The sequence below is a fragment of the Eptatretus burgeri genome, chromosome 22, assembly GCF_056783735.1.
Source record: "Eptatretus burgeri isolate ZD-2024b chromosome 22, Ebu_testis_v1, whole genome shotgun sequence".
Lineage (NCBI taxonomy): Eukaryota > Metazoa > Chordata > Myxini > Myxiniformes > Myxinidae > Eptatretus > Eptatretus burgeri.
This window is the reverse complement of record NC_140982.1, coordinates 72,792-92,037: the sequence shown is the minus strand read 5'-3', so window position 1 is coordinate 92,037 and position 19,246 is coordinate 72,792.

The window sequence follows — 19,246 nt, the reverse complement described above, 5'->3', positions numbered from 1 at the left end:
ATACTCGAATACCGCAATCATCCCAGCAAGCTGGTTGGTACTCATTTTGCCAACCTCAGAAGGACGACAGGCTTAATCAACCCCACCTGGTATTAATTCAATGGTGAAAAAGCAGGATTTGAACTCAGGACCTTAGGATCCCGCCACCCTATCCATTCAGCCAACACCAAGCATTGACCCTGACCAATGACGATTTTCATTATCATTCAATTGAATTTAGAATGGAATTATAATTAATTAAATTAAAATCAAATCGGTTCAGTCCTCCATTGTTATGATCAGAAGGAACCCAAACAAGGAAAAAAACAAACAAACATGGAGTCATCAAGAGGAACCTGGATGGGATTTGCATTTCAGCTGCGACTCCTCCAAACCTCAAACACATCCAGGAACAGCCAAGTGAACCTCATTCAAAAAAAATAATCATAATAAAAAATAAATTCAAAAAGCAACCCAGATCAAAATAATTAAATAATCCTGGCTGCCAGATCATGCGTCCGATCAAGTTGAAATTTAAAACATGTATTCACCATCAGCACTAGATCATAATTGTGAAGTTTCAGGTCGATTGATTAAGCGGTTCCAGAGAAGACATTATTTAATATTTTCTTCAATCCAATATGTCTGCCAAACCATGTGACCTATCAATTATTCTTTAACTAACTTGTACACCGATGGCTTGGAGAACATTTGTGTGAAGTTTCCCCTTGATCTGTCCAGCCGTTCTGGAGAAGATTTTTTACAGGTTTCCAGCAGGGGTACCTGGTTGCGTTGCCGGGCAACGTCGCATCCCTCTTCCCACCCCACCCCTTCCCCTACTTCCTCCCACCCCACCCCTTGGCTGAAATAATTATGCCATAGATGTTTATCCTCATCGCCATGTCATGAATCTGGGGGTGTGTTCAGTTAAATAAGTTTCTTGTGGAGCGCTTGCCAAGTGGCTTAAGCACTCAAGCAAGAACTCTATGAGAAACCGTTGATAAGGAACGGCTGGTTTGGTAAGCGCTAGCTAGCTGCTTGGTAACAACACACCACTGGACATCTCAAGATGGACAACAACACACCACAAGATCATCCAATGATCTTGAAGGCCTTGGTTTCCACGGCGTCAAGCTGAGCAAGATGTGAGGCAAGGGGAGCCAGCCCGGAGGGGAGAGCAGCACTCCATCAATATGTGGATGAAGGTCTTGGAGGTGGATAGTCGTCCGGGTGTGCCCAAAGAAGGACTTTGTATGATGGAGGAAAGGCAAACGACAGCTTTTGGAGGACAAATTTGAAATGTGGTTTGGCCAAGAAAGATCATGGCTGATAATGAGGAGTTTGAATGCTGAAACTTCCTCAAGAGGGTTGTTGGAGGGGGTAGATGGTCAGACGGTCCTTTGGGAGAGAGATATTGAGAGTGTGAGATTTGTCAGGATTGAAGGACGAGTGTTTGACCTTCTTATGATTTTGTCAAGGTCTGAAGAGAGGGAAGAGTCTGCAGCCTTCCTGTCTGAAGGATGAGGGATGTGATGGTGGAGGATGGAGTCGTCGGCAAATAGATAAAGAGGATTTTCCCAGAGAGTCAGAGAGAACATTTATGAAGATCAGGAATCTGATTGGGCCCAGAGCACTGCCTTGGGCCACTCGAGCCTTGAGAAGGAGAGGAGATGAAAGGATTCTGCCGAGAGCCACACATTGGCGACGAGAGTCGAGGAAGTCAGAAAGCCATGTGTGTAGTTGGCCTTGGATGTCACAGGCAGAGAGTAAGGCAGGATTCCAGACTGTATCAAAAACATGAGATATGTCCAGAGAGAAGGCCCTGATCTCACGTCTGACATTGAGGGCCTCCATCTATGATGGTGAAAGTGGAAGCAGCATGTCCAAGGTGGAGTGACCTGGTCTGAATCCAAATTGGTGATCTGAGATGAGGTTGTTGGAGAAAAGGAAGGATTTCATATCAACTGCGATGATGGATTGCATGACCTTGCTGATGATTGGGAGAAAGCTGATAGGTCTGTCGTTAAGTGGATCGGTTTTCCTTCTTTTTTTAATGTAAAGCATTGAAGATAGCTGATTTCCAAGCAGATGGAAAAATGACCTTGGGCAACTGACAAGGTGAAAATGGCAGAGAGGATGTGCAAGAGCAGTTGAGCATGTTTTTTTAAGGACACGTGAGCTGACGCCTTCCGGTCCAGTAGCAGAGTCAGAGACAAGGTTGAAAGAACTTGTCCACCTTTTCAGTAGTTGTAAAAGACACATAACGTAGGGGCAGTTGGGTACGACTGGTCAGGGTGGGTACCGAGAGTGAGGGGTTGGGGGACAAGGTTTAGAAGGAAACACTACATTGAGGCATTCTGTCTTCTCACGAGGGTATTCATATGGCTCTTGAAAGCTCTTAGAGATCTTAAATGGTCTTCGAATTTAGAAATATCAAATATCAATTTGATAGAATTTATGGCGGATTATGATGGGGGTGTTTTCACGTTTGTGTGTTATCGGACGGACGCACGCACCTCAGGGGCCGCACTTCAGTCCACCGGGGGCCGCCAGTGGCTCGCGGGCCGCATGCAATGAAGTGATGAAAACAAAAGATTTTTTTTGTCTGTGTTTTGCAAGAAGACGATAGATGTCTGTGTTGTGTGTGGGGTCGGAAGGGATGTTAAGGTGAGTCAGTAAGTGTTCAATCTCAGAATCTTGAGTTCGCAAGGGGGAACGTTGGCAGCAGCCGAAAGTTCTGGAGAGAGGGGGCTGTGTTGTGTGGAAGGGAGAGGGGGTGAGATCCATCGCTGGAATGTGGTGAGAATGGAATCACATTGTTCTCCAAATCACTTTGTCTGATCTAACATGTGTGTGTGTCCGTGTCTTTGATACAGAAGTTGCAAGAATATTCCCAGGAGATCTCAAAGAGTCTCGGAAACTGTCTTCCTGTTGAGGTATGACATCATTAGCATTTGACGTGTGTGTGTGTGTGTGTGTGTGTGTGTGTGTGTGTGTGTGTGTGTGTGTGTGTGTGTGTGTGTGTGTGTGTGTTTGTGTATATGTCTGTATGTATATTATGCACGCTCACACGAAGCTGCCGAGCCTTGGTTTGAATCCCGACCGAGCTCTCAAATGTCTTCTCTGTGCTTCGTCGTCGGGGTAATTAATCAATGTGCATGCCGTCCTTCGGATAGACATTAAGCTGGGCATCCCATCTGCCGGAATTAGTTGGTGGGCGTTAAAGATCCCACGGTGTCCTTCACGAAGAGGCGGCGAACTATCGCCGGCACCCTGAACGAATTACAAATCCCTGACCTAAATACCGTGACATGTTTGAACATGTATTATGAATAATGTCGTTTGGTCCGTGTGCTCGAGTAGGTGAGATTTACACTTGTATCAGGATCTGTCAGAGTTAAGTTGCACGTAACATGTGCACCACCGACGAAGGACCGTGGAAGACGGTGATTATAATCCGAGAGCAGAAATTTGTCAGGAGTACTGTGGAACATGTTCCGTACAGGCGAGGTCAGATGGAGGACTTGCGGCACCCGGCACTTCCATGGACAACACGAGCTGTTCGCTCGAAGGACTTCGTCATTTAGTTGATTAGATACTTAGTTGTGAGTCAGTAAGTGTTCAGGACGGAATCTTTGGATTCCAATGGGGAATCTTGGCTGGAGCCGGAGGATCCGGGGAGGGGGCAGTGTTACGACGGACCCTCTGGTAGCTTGTGCAAGTTGCTGCGTTTGAGCCTGGGGAGTAACTGCTGATATGTATCCGTCCGGGTCCTTCCCAACATCTTTGTTCTTTGTTCCTTTCTCACTTCTTTCTGAGTTTTTTTTTCACAATTCTCTTTATTCATTTTAATTCTTGCTTTTTTCTTCTCTGTCATCTCTTTTACTCTATTCCTCTCGTTCATTGTCGATCTCTCCAAGGAGAAGTGAATTATTGCAGAAATTTTAGTGTAAGACCCACTTGGCTGCGCCTGGATGGGTTTGAGGGTTGTGGAGTAGCGGCTGAAACCCGAATCCTGTCCAGGTTCCTCCTGACGACTCCATCTTTACTCTTTATACTTCTTCGGGTTCCTTCTGGTCTTCCATTTCATGATATGGAAGGGTGGGGGATCCACAGATGGAATGTGGTGCCGTAAGAACAGAATGACATTTTTGTCCAAATCACTTTGTCTGATCCAACATGTTTTGTGTGTCCGTGTCTTTCATACAGACGTTGCAAAGATATTCCCAAGATATCTTAAAAAGACTGGGAAACCTTCCGCCCATTGAGGTATGACATCATGCAATATACCATTAAAATTTTAAGTGTGTGTGTGTGTGTGTGTACATGTATGTGTGCATATGTGTTATTATTATATGTAGAAGGGGGAGGGGGGTCCACAGCTAGAATGTATGAAGAATTTTGTTTGGTCTGTGTGCTCGAGTAGGTTAGATTTAAACTTGTATCAGAATCTGTACGTAATTTCAGAGATAAATTGTACGTAATGTGTGCTCTGATCAAGGTGTTTGTAATCTTAGAGTAGAATATGGGAAGGAGTATTGTTTGAAACATTCTGGACAGGTGAGGTAAGATGAAGGACTTGTGGCACCCGGCACTCACGTGGACAACACGAGCTCTTTACCCAAAGCACTTTGTCATTTAGTTGATAAGACACTTCGTTGTGAGTCAGTAAGTGTTGATGCCGGAAGCTTAGCTTCTCAAGGCTGAACATTGGCAGGAGCCGAACGTTTTTGGGAGGGGGCTGTGTTATGTGGAAGGGTGTGGGATCCATTGCTGTGTGGAAATGGATTTCTCCAAAATTATCCTCATGGTTGTAAGTATGATGATAAAAGGACAAATGTATCCAATTAAACTTGATTGATAATTAACTTGAGATGTAAAGTTTTTCTTCTTCAGCTTCCAGGATCTTCTCAATTCATTCTTGAGGTCTTGATGTTTGGTCATTTTCTTGATTTCTGCATCGTATAGTCCAAAATCACTGTTATTAACACCTCAATCAGCAAGGCCTTCTTCTCCTGTTTTTTTTTTTTTGTACCTAAGAATGATATCTGGTGACAATGCTTTGTTTTTGATGTTCACGCTCGATGGGATCATTTGGGTCGTACGTGAGCGGAAGGTACTTCCATGTTTTCAGTGATTATTTTTGGTTCACGTTCCCTCAAATTTTCTGGAAATGGGACATCAAAGTTTTTCTGTGTGTGTGTGTTGGGTCATGAAGCAGAACATGTCATTCTCTTTACTACCCCCCCCCTCTCCCTCTCTCTCTCTCTCTCTTTCCCCCTCTATCTCCTCACTCTCCCTCCACCCCTCTCAATCACCCTCCCCTGTTTTTCCCCCCATCTCAGTGTTCCCATCAGTGAAGTGACGGGTGGTATTTGCTAATATTAAATAATTATATGCCGGTGTCTGAAAGTCTGGCTGGACCCTTTGTGTCTGGAGTCTCGTGCTATTGGATTGTGTGCTGAGATAATGTCCACGTGTCTGCTTTGGATTCTTATCACCTTCTGATGGTAAATTTGTTTTCCAGCCATTGAGTTCAAGAAAACCTCTGAATAACCACTGCCAGAAGGCTTTGAATGATCTCTTCCACAATTCAAAAAAACAAGCCTCAGCTGTTCCATTGTCTTTGAGAATCACCAGATATCATTAAATAATCTCACCTTTCCACCTCCCCCCCCCCCACACACACACTTTTTCTGAGTATAAAAGGAACTCAAGATCCATGTATTTGTTGGAAAAGAGGATAAATCTTGTTGCTTGCTGTTTGTGTTCCTGCATTGCCTCTCTTCCGCCATCATGATGCGTATGTATTAAATAAATGGTTCGAACCGTTCAACATCAACCGAACCGGAATTGAATTCTTCGACAGCTGCTGCAACGTGGTCACAATGGAATCACATTGTTCTCCAAATCACTTTGTCTGATCCGTCATGATTTGTGTGTGTACGTGTCTTTCATACAGAAGTTGCAAGAATATTCTCAGGAAATCTCACAAATACTCGGACAGCATTTTTCCGTTCAGGTATGACGTCATGTAAATTTGTAATACACCATTGTGTACGTATGTACATGTGCATGTATATGTGCGGATGTATTGTTTCATAGAAGGTGGATGAGGAATCCATCGCGAGGATGAATGAAGAAGTTAACTTGGTCCGTGTGCTCGAGTCGCTCACCTGCATTTATTTATTTATTTATTTTTTCATTTGTGGCTGTTTTCCTGTTTTTTCCAACGGTTCTGTGATTTTTCCCGGTGTGTCGGCTTCGATGTCCGTCGGCATGCAAAGTTTCAGCTTTCTCTGCCAACCGGAAGGTTCCGATGTTAATATCAGTCAGTGGGTCAGTGTGCCGGTAGTTGGAGTGAGCTTTCTCTCTTGGATGTGCGCTGTCGAAGGGAATGATGGTAATGTTAGAGTACAATGTGGTATTAGGAGTACTGTGGAAAACATTATGTACAGGTGACTCAGATGAAGGACTTGTGACACCCGGCGACACTTACGTGGACAAATCGAGCTGTTTGCCCGAAGGACTTCGTCATGTAGTTGATAAGATAATGATTGATGAGTTCGTGTGAGTTTGGGCCGGAATCTTCGGTTCGCAACGAGGAACATTGGCAGGAGCCTAATTTTCTGGGGAGGGGGCTGTGTTACCTGGAAGGGTGGGGGATCCACAGCTGGAATGTGGTAACAATGGAAACACGTTGTTCTCCAAATCACTTTGTCTGATCTGTCACGTTTTGTGTGTCCGTGTCTTTGATACAGAAGTTGCAAGGACATTCCGTGTTCATCTGGGAAAGTCTCGGAAAGCTTGTCCAGGTATGACCTAATGCAGCAAATACTTCACAACCGTTTAGTGGGGGGGGCGTGGGGGGGTGTGTATATGTATGTGTGTGTACCTTGTACACCTCACTTCCCAGGTGTGACTCCACCTCAAAATGCACTAATCCAACATATTTTGTCTCTCCGTGTCTTTCAAACAGAAGTTGCAAGGACATTCCGTGTCCATCTGGGAAAGTCTCGGAAAGCTTGTTCAGGTATGACCAAATACTTCACAACCGTTTAGTGTGTGTGTGTGTGTGTGTGTGTGTGTGTGTGTGTGTGTGTGTGTGTGTGTGTGTGTGTGTGTGTGTGTGTGTGTGTGTGTGTGTGTACGACTGTGTGTACCTGTGATTATGTGTGTGTGTTTGTGTGTGCTTCTTTGTTTTTGTGAATGTATATTATGCACACTTGCCTCTCAGCTCCCTCGGCTGAGTTTGAATCCCGACCCAGCTGTAAACTGTCATCCTGGTGTTTCATAGTCAGGGTGATTAATCAATGCGTGTGCCGTTCCTCAGATAGACGTTAAGCTGGGCATCCCATCTGCCGGCATTAGTTGATGGACGTTAAAGATCACACGGTGTCCTTAGCGAAGAGTTGGTGATCTATCGCCGGCACCCTGAACAAATTAAAAACACCTAACCTAATTACTGCTGGGAAGGCAATGGCAACCCACCGAAAATCACCCCGACCAAGAAACTGCTTCGGCAGTCCCGACGCTCTGTCACAGAGTACATCACAATCACAATATTATGTACATGTGCATCTGTATGTTCAGCACGTATAAATGTGTATGTATTTGTGTGTGCATGTGCATGTATGTGTGCGTATGTATTGTAATGTAGAAGGGGAGAGGGATCCACAGCTCGAGTGAATGGAGAATTTAGCTTTGATGTGTGTGTGTGTGCTCGAGTAGGTTTGATTTCCACTGGTATCAGGATCTGTCAGCGCGAAGTTGTACACAACATGTGCACCGATGAAAGCGATGATTGTAATCTTAGAGGAGAATAGGTCGAGTATTGTGTATAACATTATGTACAGGTGAGATCAGCCGATGGCACCTTGCACTTCGATGGACAACACGAGCTGTTTACGCAGAAAGACTTTAATTGAGTTGGTAAGATAATTAGGTGTGAGTCAGTAAATGTTTCGGCCTGGAATCTAGAATGTTAAAGTATTTTTGTTCATGCTCGGTATGGATATTGCATGCACAGCTGTGGAAGCTATCCCTCTGTTTTTTTTTTTTCCCCATCGACCTTTAATCTTACCAACCGCAGATTTACGAACCACGAGGTTTTTCAGGAACAGACTGCCGTGGTTGCCGAGGGATATGTGTGTTTCACTTCCCAGCTGTGATCGCATCCTCAACATTCACCACCAATTGGTCCAAATCATTTTTCCTGATCAAATATGTTTTCTGTGTCTATCTCTCTCATACAGAAACTGCATGGATATTGGGCCGACATCTCCTTGAGGTTCGGAAACCGTACAACCTTTCAGGTATGACGCCATGCAACACTCCATCAGCATTTGACATGTTTACAGAATGAGCAACAGTGCAGAAGTCTTTTATAAGAGGAGGTAAAACTCAAACAAAGAGGAGAGGGAAAGCACCGAACAGGTAACTTACATACAGGTAGGGAAGTGGGAAAGGAAAATGTGGAAATTACTTTGTATCTCCTGAGTCCATATCTCTTCCATCACACATGACGCAAGAACATTGTCTACACAGAGCTTACGACGTGGTGTTCTAACACCTCGTGATCTCCATTCATCATTCGCCATTGACATAAACAATCTCCTCGAGTACAATCGTCCACCACATTGTTCTTCTGAGTGAGCACATGTGTATCAGAAAGAGCTGATAAGACAATTTATATCGAGCTATATGCTAATATCATATATATGTTTCCTGGTGGTACATTCCCCTTGACAGTCGAAGACAATTGAGGAAATCCACTTTGACTGATACAAGATGTTTTGTTTTTCTGTGTTTGTCATACAGAAGCCTCAAAGTTTCTCTGACCATCTCTTGGAAAGGTTCTCCAAATATGTTCCCGTCTTCAAGGTACGATTGTATGGGGGTTGAGGGATTCTCATGTACGCACTACTTGTGAATGTCTGCAGCTGTATGGGAACCTGGGTCTGGTTTAAAACAGCAAAGAGTTTACTTACCTTGTGTAGCTTTCCGAAGTTGCTTTATGCTTTATGCAGCTTCAGTGGAGTGGAGGAGCGTGGGAGTTTATTTATGCGATAATCCCAGCGACCTGGGGTAATTGATTAGGTGTTTTTTAAAAACTTATTCTTGCATACAATGTGGAGATCTTTTATATGTTAACTGCTGTTGGCATTGCACGTGGTCCACGAAGATATTTTGTTCGTCTGTGTCTGTCCATACAGAAGCCTCAAAGTTTTTCCGACCGACTCTTGGAAAAAATTTTCAACCTTGTTCCTTTCTTGAAGGTAAGATGGCCTGGATGACTGCAGGTAGAGAATTTAAAATGTTGGGATAAAAGTTAAAATTTAAACATGTAAATTAAACAGGCAACCCGGTTCATTTGTAGCTTGTGATAAAACCCAGAACCACCCACTGCCGAATGCAGTTCCAGCTACTACACCGGCAGCCGCAGCAACAATCAGCCTGCTTTCCTTTAGAAGGCTTTTATTGGCAAATCAGCAGCCCATCCCTTGGGGGAATGTGATCAATCCAGGGACATATTTCTGTCTCACTGCTTGTCCTCAGCGTGGAGCAGATTCCCCTAGGTCCTAGGAGATGAGCTGATCAACCGTCCCGTGATGGTGTGTGTGTGTGTTTGTGTGTGTTGTGAGAGAGTACAACTTTGACTCGTAAGATCAGTGAGTGAAAACATCATCCGATTTGACATTATTTGTTCTTTCTGTTCCATTGCAGCCCCCCAAAACACACTGGGCAATGAAATGCTACGAAGGTAAGTCACATTTAATGTTCATTTTCGTCTTGTTGTTTTGTTCACCATTAATGAGGGAGACCTCAGGTCAGTCACCTTTTGTCGATCAATGTAAGTAAGAACAAGCCTTTCAACACCCTCTTTGCTCTCCTTTACAGGATTGACATCGATACGATCATTATTCCGGAACGAGTACTACATCCATGCCGCCGCTCAACGCCGGTCGACGGAAGTGATGATGACCTGTCAAGTCTTCCTTTTAATTGCTCTGGTCCACAGCATCATCGTCCAGGTATGCATTTGATGACGACATTAATGAAGGTTGACAATTCGTTAAAAACGGTTGGTTTACCACCCGGGGGCGAGATGCGTTGTGTGCGTTTCCAATGACTCGGTTCCGCCCGCCGGGCACTTTTAACCTGCTGTTGCTCGCGAGAAATCTGTGATTCAAAATCTTCTTAGCAACACAATCCTCAGCATTTCGACGAAAGAGTGGCAAGTTGGAAATGGTGAACCAAATTGTTGTGTTTCCGAATGCAAATCGGATTCACGGAAGTACAGGAAATACGAGAGCTACCTGCGGATGATCCGGGTCGGGTTCCGATAATTTCCTGTTCGTACAGGCTCGTATTGGCCATGGATATACAACACGCGTGCACACACAGACGTTAGCTTGAACTTTTCACAATGCATGCCAAAAAAAGCCTTGGCCAGAGCTTCGGGAAGCAGTGGTAGGACAGGGATGTTTGGAGAAAACTGATCATTAATGTCACCAGAAGTCAGACACGACTTGTCCAAACGAACTAACCAGATACTGGAGTCTGTAAACATCACAAACTTGGCAAGTCAAATCGATTCATCCTTTCAAGCTTTGTTCAGAACTTGGGTGGAATCAAACAAAGGTGTCACATGACACAAGGTCCTCCCTTAAGGTGTGTTGTTTGATTCTCTTTGTGTCGCAGATCCGCATGGGCTTCCAGATTGATCGATTTTACAAGATGATGATGAACAAGTGCGGTAAGTCAAAGCTCCTGGAATTGAGATCGGGAACACGACACGGAATGTACACGAATCATGGAATATATTTAAATTAAGGAATTATCACTCCGTCTGATGATAATTCTGTTAACTCATTCACAGACTGCGATGACTCCACGAAGAGGAGAAGAAGCACCGCGAGTGAAGATGCTGATGAGATCCGGGAAGTGAATGTTTTTGTGCTGATGATGGAACCGCAACATCATCACACATCGTGGTCACGTGAGGAATCCCAGTACAGGCCACATATGCACAAACACCGGTCACGTGGGGAGTCCCAACACAGGCCAGATCCGCACAATCACACGGCCATGCTGGTGACGAGTGACGGTTTAACCGCAGTGATTCAGGGTGGTTCCACATCATGTGGGAACGGATCAGAGGCTGGAAAGAATGTGGATCTAGGATCTATGTTCAGGAGGTTTATACGAAACAACCACCAGGCAGAGATCATCACTGTTCACTCATCCCGACGTATGATTGAATCAGTACCATCGGGATTAGGAACACATGACCCACGAGGAACATCTATACCTGGGAAGTCAGCCTGCAACAATGTAATTGGATCAAATGGATCAACTCAACACATCCGGAAAGATAAAACTTCTTCCGCAATACCAAAGCGACATGAACATTCAGATCTCAAGAACCGTCCGGTATCACGAGTATCAAAGAATGTAACTCAACGAGGCAACACCTCTTCGTCAGTTGAAAACATCCCGAGAGAGTCAATTCAAAAGTTGTCAAAACGATCAGCGAAAGGCTCACCTTGGAGATCTTGCATACCCGTGAAGATACCAGAAAGAAAGAGAAATCTTTCCAAAGCTCCGTCTGCGAAAAGTTCCCCAAGGATATCTTATATACCCGTGAGGATACCAAAGGGGGAGATAAATCTTTCCGAAACTCCGTGCATTAAAAGTTCTCCAAGGAGATCTTATATACCCGTAAGCATAGCAAGAGGAGAGATAAATCATTCTGAACCTCCCTCTGCAAAGAGTTCTTGTGAATTCCTGACAATACCAGGAGGGAAGATAAATGTTTCTGAAACTCCCTACACCAAAAGTTCCCCAAAAAGATCTTGTCAACCAGTTGGTGTCGCAGAAGAGAAGATAAATGTTTCTGAAACTCCCTCTGCGAAAAGCTTCCCAAAGACATCTGGTGAACCTCTCACAATACACACAAGGGAGTTATATACAATACAATACACCTCTCACAATCTCACAAGGGAGTTGATTGGTTTTGCTAAAACTCTCTCCAGAAAAAGGCTTTGAAGGACATCTTGTAAACCTGTTATGTAAAGGGAGTCGATGAATCTTTCCCAAAATCCCTCCACAAAGAGTCCCCCCAAAAGATCTTGTGAACCCGTGATGATACCAGAAGGGAAGATAAATCATTCCGAGACTGCCTCCGCAAAGAGGTTCCCAAAGTCATCTTGTGAACCCATAACAACAGCAGGAGGGAAGATAAATCGTTCCAAAAACCCCTCCCATTGATTTGATGACTGCTGACCCTGCACTGAAATCGTTGACCCGTTACTTTCCTGTCTCGTCCTCTTTTTCTGCTGTTTCCCAGATATTTATCTGAGGTCACCTGCCTGCATCATGTTGGCCTTCAGAGAAATATCTCCTCAATATCAACCCCACTGTCCCCTCTCACATATCTGACAATCCTTCCCCACTTTTCCAGGTGACTCCAGTGATTGATTTGACGGCTGCTCACCCTGCACTACAATCCTTGACCCGTTACTTTCCAGTCTCGTCCTCTTTGTCTGCTGTTTCCCAGATATTTATCTGAAGTCGCCTGCCTGCATCATGTTGGCCTTCGGAGAAATATCTCCTCAATATCAACCCCACTCTCCCCTCTCAAATATCTGACATTCCTGCCCCACTTTCCCAGGTGACTCCAATAATTCAGCGGCTGCTGACACTGCACTACAATCCTTGATACATTACTTTCCTGTCTTCTCCCTCTTTATCTGCTGGTTTTTGGATATTTATCTGAGGCCACCTGCCTGCATCATGGCGGCCATGATGTAAATATCTCTTGAATGTGATCCCCCTCCCTCCTACCAAGCTTCACTCTACCGAGTCAGATTCTACTTCTTTTGTTCTTAAGGTTTTGGGTTGTGTCCGAGATTTTTCCACCTTGCCCTCCCTGAGATTTCCCAGTCATGGTGTTGTCGTTCAGTCAGCCGTCCTTCCACTCTGGTTCAGGACACAGCCCAAGCCGATGAAGCCTTTGTCGCTCCTGTGTGAAGCGGGGCCATCGCCGTGAAATATAAAACACACAGGAAATGGCGCGCTGTGCTGAGGCGCGGCGGTGATGGTCTTGGTTAACCCTCGGCCAACCAAAGATCCCCGGAGGGTTAAATAGCACGGTTGGTTCTGCACAGCTGTTGTGTCCTTCACGCGAGTGTTGTGTGTGTCACCTGTTGGAGATGGTCACCCGACAGGTTGCGATTGAACCGGTCACCCTGGAATGCTGACTAATTCATGCATTACGAGCATGTACGTCGCCCTGGAAACATCCCTCGGGTCAGTTTGGCTCACACGTTCGGAAAATGGTGAACTACCAGGCACACAGCTTCATGTGCCAGTGAGTTAGAGGATGTCCGTTTAAGTTAAAGTCTTAACATAAATATATATATATATATATCTATTATTTTTTATAGATGGTATTAAATAATGGAGGTACAGTATTTAGATGAAAATACAAGAAATAAATATTATTTATAAAATACATTATTTACGAGAAGGGCACCGTGTCGTTCCCTCTTTGGCGGATGGTGAGCCGAACCACCGAGGGATCCCCGGGATCCAAAAAGCAAGGTGAGTCCGAGCGACACGTTTACATTTCACCTGCTTGGCCGGCTTCATCGCTCACTGCAGATCTGGGAAAAATCATAAACTGGTCCAACGCGTGGAACATGTCTTTCAATCCGGACAAATCTCACACTCTCACCATGTCTCTCTGAAGGGACCATTTGGAAAAAAACCCCCATCCACTTTCTCAACAATCCTCTGGAAGAAGTCCTTTCTTTCAAGCTTCTGGGTCTCACTATCTGCCATGATCTTTCCTGGGAAAGCCACATTTCAAACCTCGCCTCCAAAGCCAGCCAGTCGCCGACTGGGAATCCTCCATCGTGCAAAGTCCTTCCTTTGGCCCAACTAAGCTCTTGACCACATACAAAGCTTTTGTCCGCAGCCTGATGGAGTACTGCTCTCCCCTTTGGGCTGGTGCTCCTGCCTCATACCTTTCTCGGCTTCACGCTGTGGAAACCAAGGCATTTTGGATCATTGGTATCTCCCGCGGTGAGGCTGAGTCTTTTGGGTCTCTCACTCTCTCACCGCAGGCAGGTCGGTGGTCTTTCTGTCTTCTACCGTGTCTTTGGCCTACGGGCCCGTCTGCCTCCTTGTCTGCGAGGGTGGCTTCTTTCCTTTGCTTTTGTGTTAATGTGTGTTGGCGCCGTCTGTGAAGTAAAACTGTATAAGTGTTGCCGTGTGTGCGCGTAGTCGGTTTTAACTCTTACATTTGCTTGATGTGCATTTTGATTCTGTATGGCTGTATATACGTGTTTCCATGTGCCGGGAAATAGAATGCTTGCTTGTTGAACTGTGCCCGTTTCGCTTTGTCTTTTCTCTATGGACTCTCCATCCTGCTTCACGTAAGGGGTTCGTAGTGGGTGCAACATCCCGGTAATTAATCTGAACCGTCCAGGTCGCGGATAACACCACTCAGTTATCCCGATAGTACGGAACGGGCTGCCCAAGCGGCTCGTGTCTGGAGTCGACCTGCGGCGAGGTACGATCACCCGGTTTACCATCCGCGTGGGTACTTAGGTCGGTCGAGTTTGGCGAATAACACTATCCTCCGTGGGTGGCCGATTGGCACGATTGTGGTGAGGTCGAAAGTCCAACTCGTGACTACCTCCCGGCGTTGGTCCGAGAGGGTCACGACACAATTGTCCGTCCGGTGGGCAACGTGCCGCCATTCGAGTTACGTGGCCATCCGCACGCCGGCGGGCGCGAATTCGCAACTATATATAGACGATTTTACATGACGCTTGCCTTTGACCTTTGATCAAATTATTAATTTCTTCTTCTTCTTTCGGCTGCTCCCGTTAGGGGTCGCCACAGCGGATCATCCGTATGATCCGCATAGTGATTTGGCACATGTTTTACGCCGAATGCCCTTCCTGATGCAACCCTGGTCGCCTCTTACGACACAGGGATATGGTACACCTATTTTAACCGGGGTATACATCGGCCCAGTATACTGGTACTCATTTCGCTGACCTCGGAAGGATGACAGGCTGAGTCAACCCCCTGGTGTATTAATTCAGTGGCCCAACGGGGCTTGAACTCAGGACCTTTTGGATCCCAAGCCGCTGCCCTAACCACTGCGCAAACACCAGGATGTTGATCAAATTATTAATTTATCTTCCCATATTCTAATAGTCGAATAATAAAGCTTTGTTGAAAATTTGATGACAAAAGCTCAAATGGTAAAAAAAAAAAAGAATAGGACCACTGGACCATGAAGCTTATCTGGGCCCTGGCCTAATGTTGTAACCAAACTTTGGTCGCAATCTGACCAGCGGGTCTGGAGAGGAAGATTTTTAAAGGAATTCACAAAATTTTCACGCAAACGAAGTCCGCCATTTTGACACACTTCCGGCCATGTGATCGGAATGACCTCCGCAATTTAACAGCAGAACCCTGTCCGAATGTTGGAACCCAAATTTGGTCGGATTCTAACTGGTGGTTCTGCAGAAGAATATTTGTGAAGGAATTTACGCAATTTTCTCAAAGATTGAATAAGTCGGCCATTTTGACACACTTCTGGTCACGTGATAGGTGTGACCGCCACAATTTAATATCCCTACCCTGGCCTAATGTTGTTAGCCAAATTTGTTTTCTTTGTGACGGCTGCGTCTTAAGTCATGTGACCGTAACGAGATTTGCAATTCGTGTTATCAGTCAGGAGAGGAACGTTGCTGTCAAAAGTCAGGAGTCAAGACACGGAAAGATGAGAGGGTGCAAGACCAAAAAAGAGGCGGCAGAAGACAAATTGACCACCGACCTGTCTGTGATGGCGGAGTGATGGACCCACAGACTCAGTTTCAATGCGGGAACAATGATCTTGAAGGCCTTGGTATCCATGGTGTCAAGCTGAGCAAGATGTGAGGCAGGGGAGCCAGCCCAGAGGGGAGACAGTGTTCCATTAATCTGCAGATGAAGGCCTTTTAGGTGGATAGGAGTGCAGGTGTGACAAAGAAGGACTTTGTCGGATTCCCAGTCGGTGGATGGCTTTGGAGGCCAACGTTGAAATGTGGTTTGCCCAACAAAGATCATGGCTGATAGGAGTATGAAGTTTGACCCAGGAGTTTCAACAAATGAACTTCCTCAAGAGGATTTTTTAAAAAGTAGATGGGGGGTTTCCAGATGGTCCTTTCAGAGAGAGAGAGATAGTGAGAATGAGACAGAGAGCGCGAGAGAGAGCGAGAGAGAGAGAGAGAGAGAGAGAGAGAGAGAGAGAGAGAGAGAGAGAGAGAGAGAGAGAGAGAGAGAGAGAGAGAGAGAGAGAGAGAGAGAGAGAGAGAGATAGTTAGACTGTGAGATTTGTCAGGATTGAAAGACATATTCCAATTGTTTGATCGTCTTGTGATTTTGTCAATGTTTGAACAGAGGGAAGAAGATACATCCTACCTGTTTGAAGGATGATGAATGTCACTGCAGAGGGTGAAGTCATCAACAAAGAGATTAAAAAGGATTTTCCCAAGAGTCAAAGAAATCGTTGAAGAAGATCAGGAATAGAACTAGGGAGAGGGAGAGCCTTGACCGGGAGAGGAGATGAAACAATTCCGTTGAAAGCCGCACGTTGGCCACGAGTCGAGGAAGTCAGGGAGCCACATGTGGAGTTGGCCTTGGATGCTGAGAGGGTTTGCAGAGCAACGTGGGATGCCAGACTGTATCAAATGCACGAGAAACGTCCGGTGAGACGGCCCTGATCTCACGTCTGACATTGAGGGCCTCCATTCAAATGTTAAATCCAATATGGTTTGGCAGCCATGTTGGATTTAAGAAAAATGTGAAATAATGTTTTCTGTGGAACCGCTTAATCGATCAACATGAAACTTCACCATTATGAACTCGTAGTGATGGGGAAAACATGTTTTAAATTTCAACTTGATCGGACACATGGTACGACAGCCGGAATTATTTAATTTTGGGGGATCTAGGTTCTTTTTTATTTATTTATTTTTTGAATTAGGCTAACTTTGGCTGTGCCAGTAAACAAACACCACACAAAATACACCGCACAAAACTACAATATACACCGCACAAAACTACAAAATACACATCACAACACGACAAAACACAACGCACAAAACTACAAAATACACTGCACAAAACTACAAAATACACCGCACAACACGACAAAATAGACTGCACAAAACTACAAACTGCACCGCACAAAACTACAAACTACACTGCACAAAACTACAAAATACACCGCACAAAACTACAAACTGCACCGCACAAAACTACATGTACACCGCACAAAACTACAAGATACACCGCACAACACGCCAAAATAGACCGCACAAAACTACAAACTGCACCGCACAAAACTACAAAATACACCGCACAAAACTACAAGATACACCGCACAAAACTACAAGATACACCGCACAAAACTACAAGATACACCGCACAACACGACAAAATAGACCGCACAAAACTACAAACTGCACCGCACAAAACTACAAAATACACCGCACAAAACTACATGTACACTGCACGACACAAGTTCTAGTGAGGGTCTGCAATCTCGGATCGCTCTTTCTGGTTTACCATATCCCACCTCTGTGCTCCGTTTCCTTTTCTTGCTCCGTTTCCCCTGTCCACCCTTGGACGCCGCTGTCCGGACCGTCTGACATCTCAGCCGGGCTGTCCGAATCACGTCGCTCGGGGTCTTGTCCGTCGGTATGATCCACACGTGTCGCGGTCACCTCCGTCTCCACACCAGACAGTGTGAGATCAGTGACGGCTGCAGCCGGGTGGCAACCCTCTCCGGAGCACGTCGCCAACATTGCAGGCTTGGTCCATGAAGTGGGTCCATTCACTGGGTGGGTAGAGATCGGAATGGGTGGGGACACCGAGACCCTCGAGCCCGGGCTTGGATCCTGGTCCTGCAACACCGACGGCTCCTCGGACTTCACGAAACCGGTGACGTCCAGGGACCCAGATGGTCTGTTTGAGGCGCGACCTGGAGCTGCGGGTGGTGGGAATACGAGCGAACGGTCCATCACGTTTGGAAATTTCCTGATCACAGACAAGTACGAGGAGGTGGAACATCTCACCTGGACACGTGTACCCGAGTCACGTGGTGTGCTGTCACCTTACAGGGAACCAGAGAACCACGAGATGAGATGGAGTGTGTTCATCACACTCACAGATGCTTGTTCATCACAAACCAGAATGGATTATAAATAAGGTGAGAAGGGGAAGGTCGGACATTGTGATTGGCTGCACGAACAGTTTCCCCATTGGGCTCGGTGTGTGCTGTGCTGAACAGGTGAAGTGCCAAACATTGGAACTTCAGTTTCAGGTGTGTGTTTGTGTGTATTTTAATTGTGTCTCTCTCCGTGTCCTGTTTGTTTGTGTGTCTATCCGTCTGACCTCATATCCTGTCTGTGTGTGTCTTGTTTGCGTGTCCTGTCTCCGTGTGTTTCTGTGTCGGTGTTTGTGAGTGTGTAGTGTGTGAATACGAGTGTGGGTGTGAGCACTATTCGGATGTATTCACCTGAATGTTGGAGCATGCACCGTGTAGTGAACATGGGTTTGGGCCAAGGAAACGACACAAACCCGTTTACAGAAGTTTCCCCTAAAAAACCGAGAACCAAGTCGGGATGAAGGAGGGGACCCTGCGACTCAATATTGAGGAGTGAGAAGACCATTTGATGGAAATTGTTCTGAATTTGGGAAATGAAACCAGTGGAGAAAAAAAAATTTCAGGCTCAGGAGGAACAGGAGGCCACTGGAGAATCCAGGACAGTGTGTGGTCCAGAAACAAGGGTGAGGACCAATCAGAAACGTTCTCTGTATCCAGGTGCACGGGCCAGTATCTGCTTGGGGACAACACTGTGAGGGCAGCTCCTTCGGTCACAGTTATCGAGAGCAAAATGAGTGCTCTTGTGAATTTAGGATAAACACACAAGGTTCAAGACCCAAAGCTGTAATTGACATGGTGGCTCCTCATACACACGTAAGCCCACCGATGTTGAACAAGAGTGTCGCCGGATGGAATACAATGGCTGAACTCGGAGAACACAGGTTGCTTCAAGCAAACCGAGGTGAGTAGACCTATATCGGGCTGTGGAACTCAGGTAATTAGGCACAACTGAGTCCGCTATGGAAGTATTAAGGGGTGGAGTTTGGGTGATCCATGTCCAGGGTGATGTTGTCTTCCCGTCCGCAAATG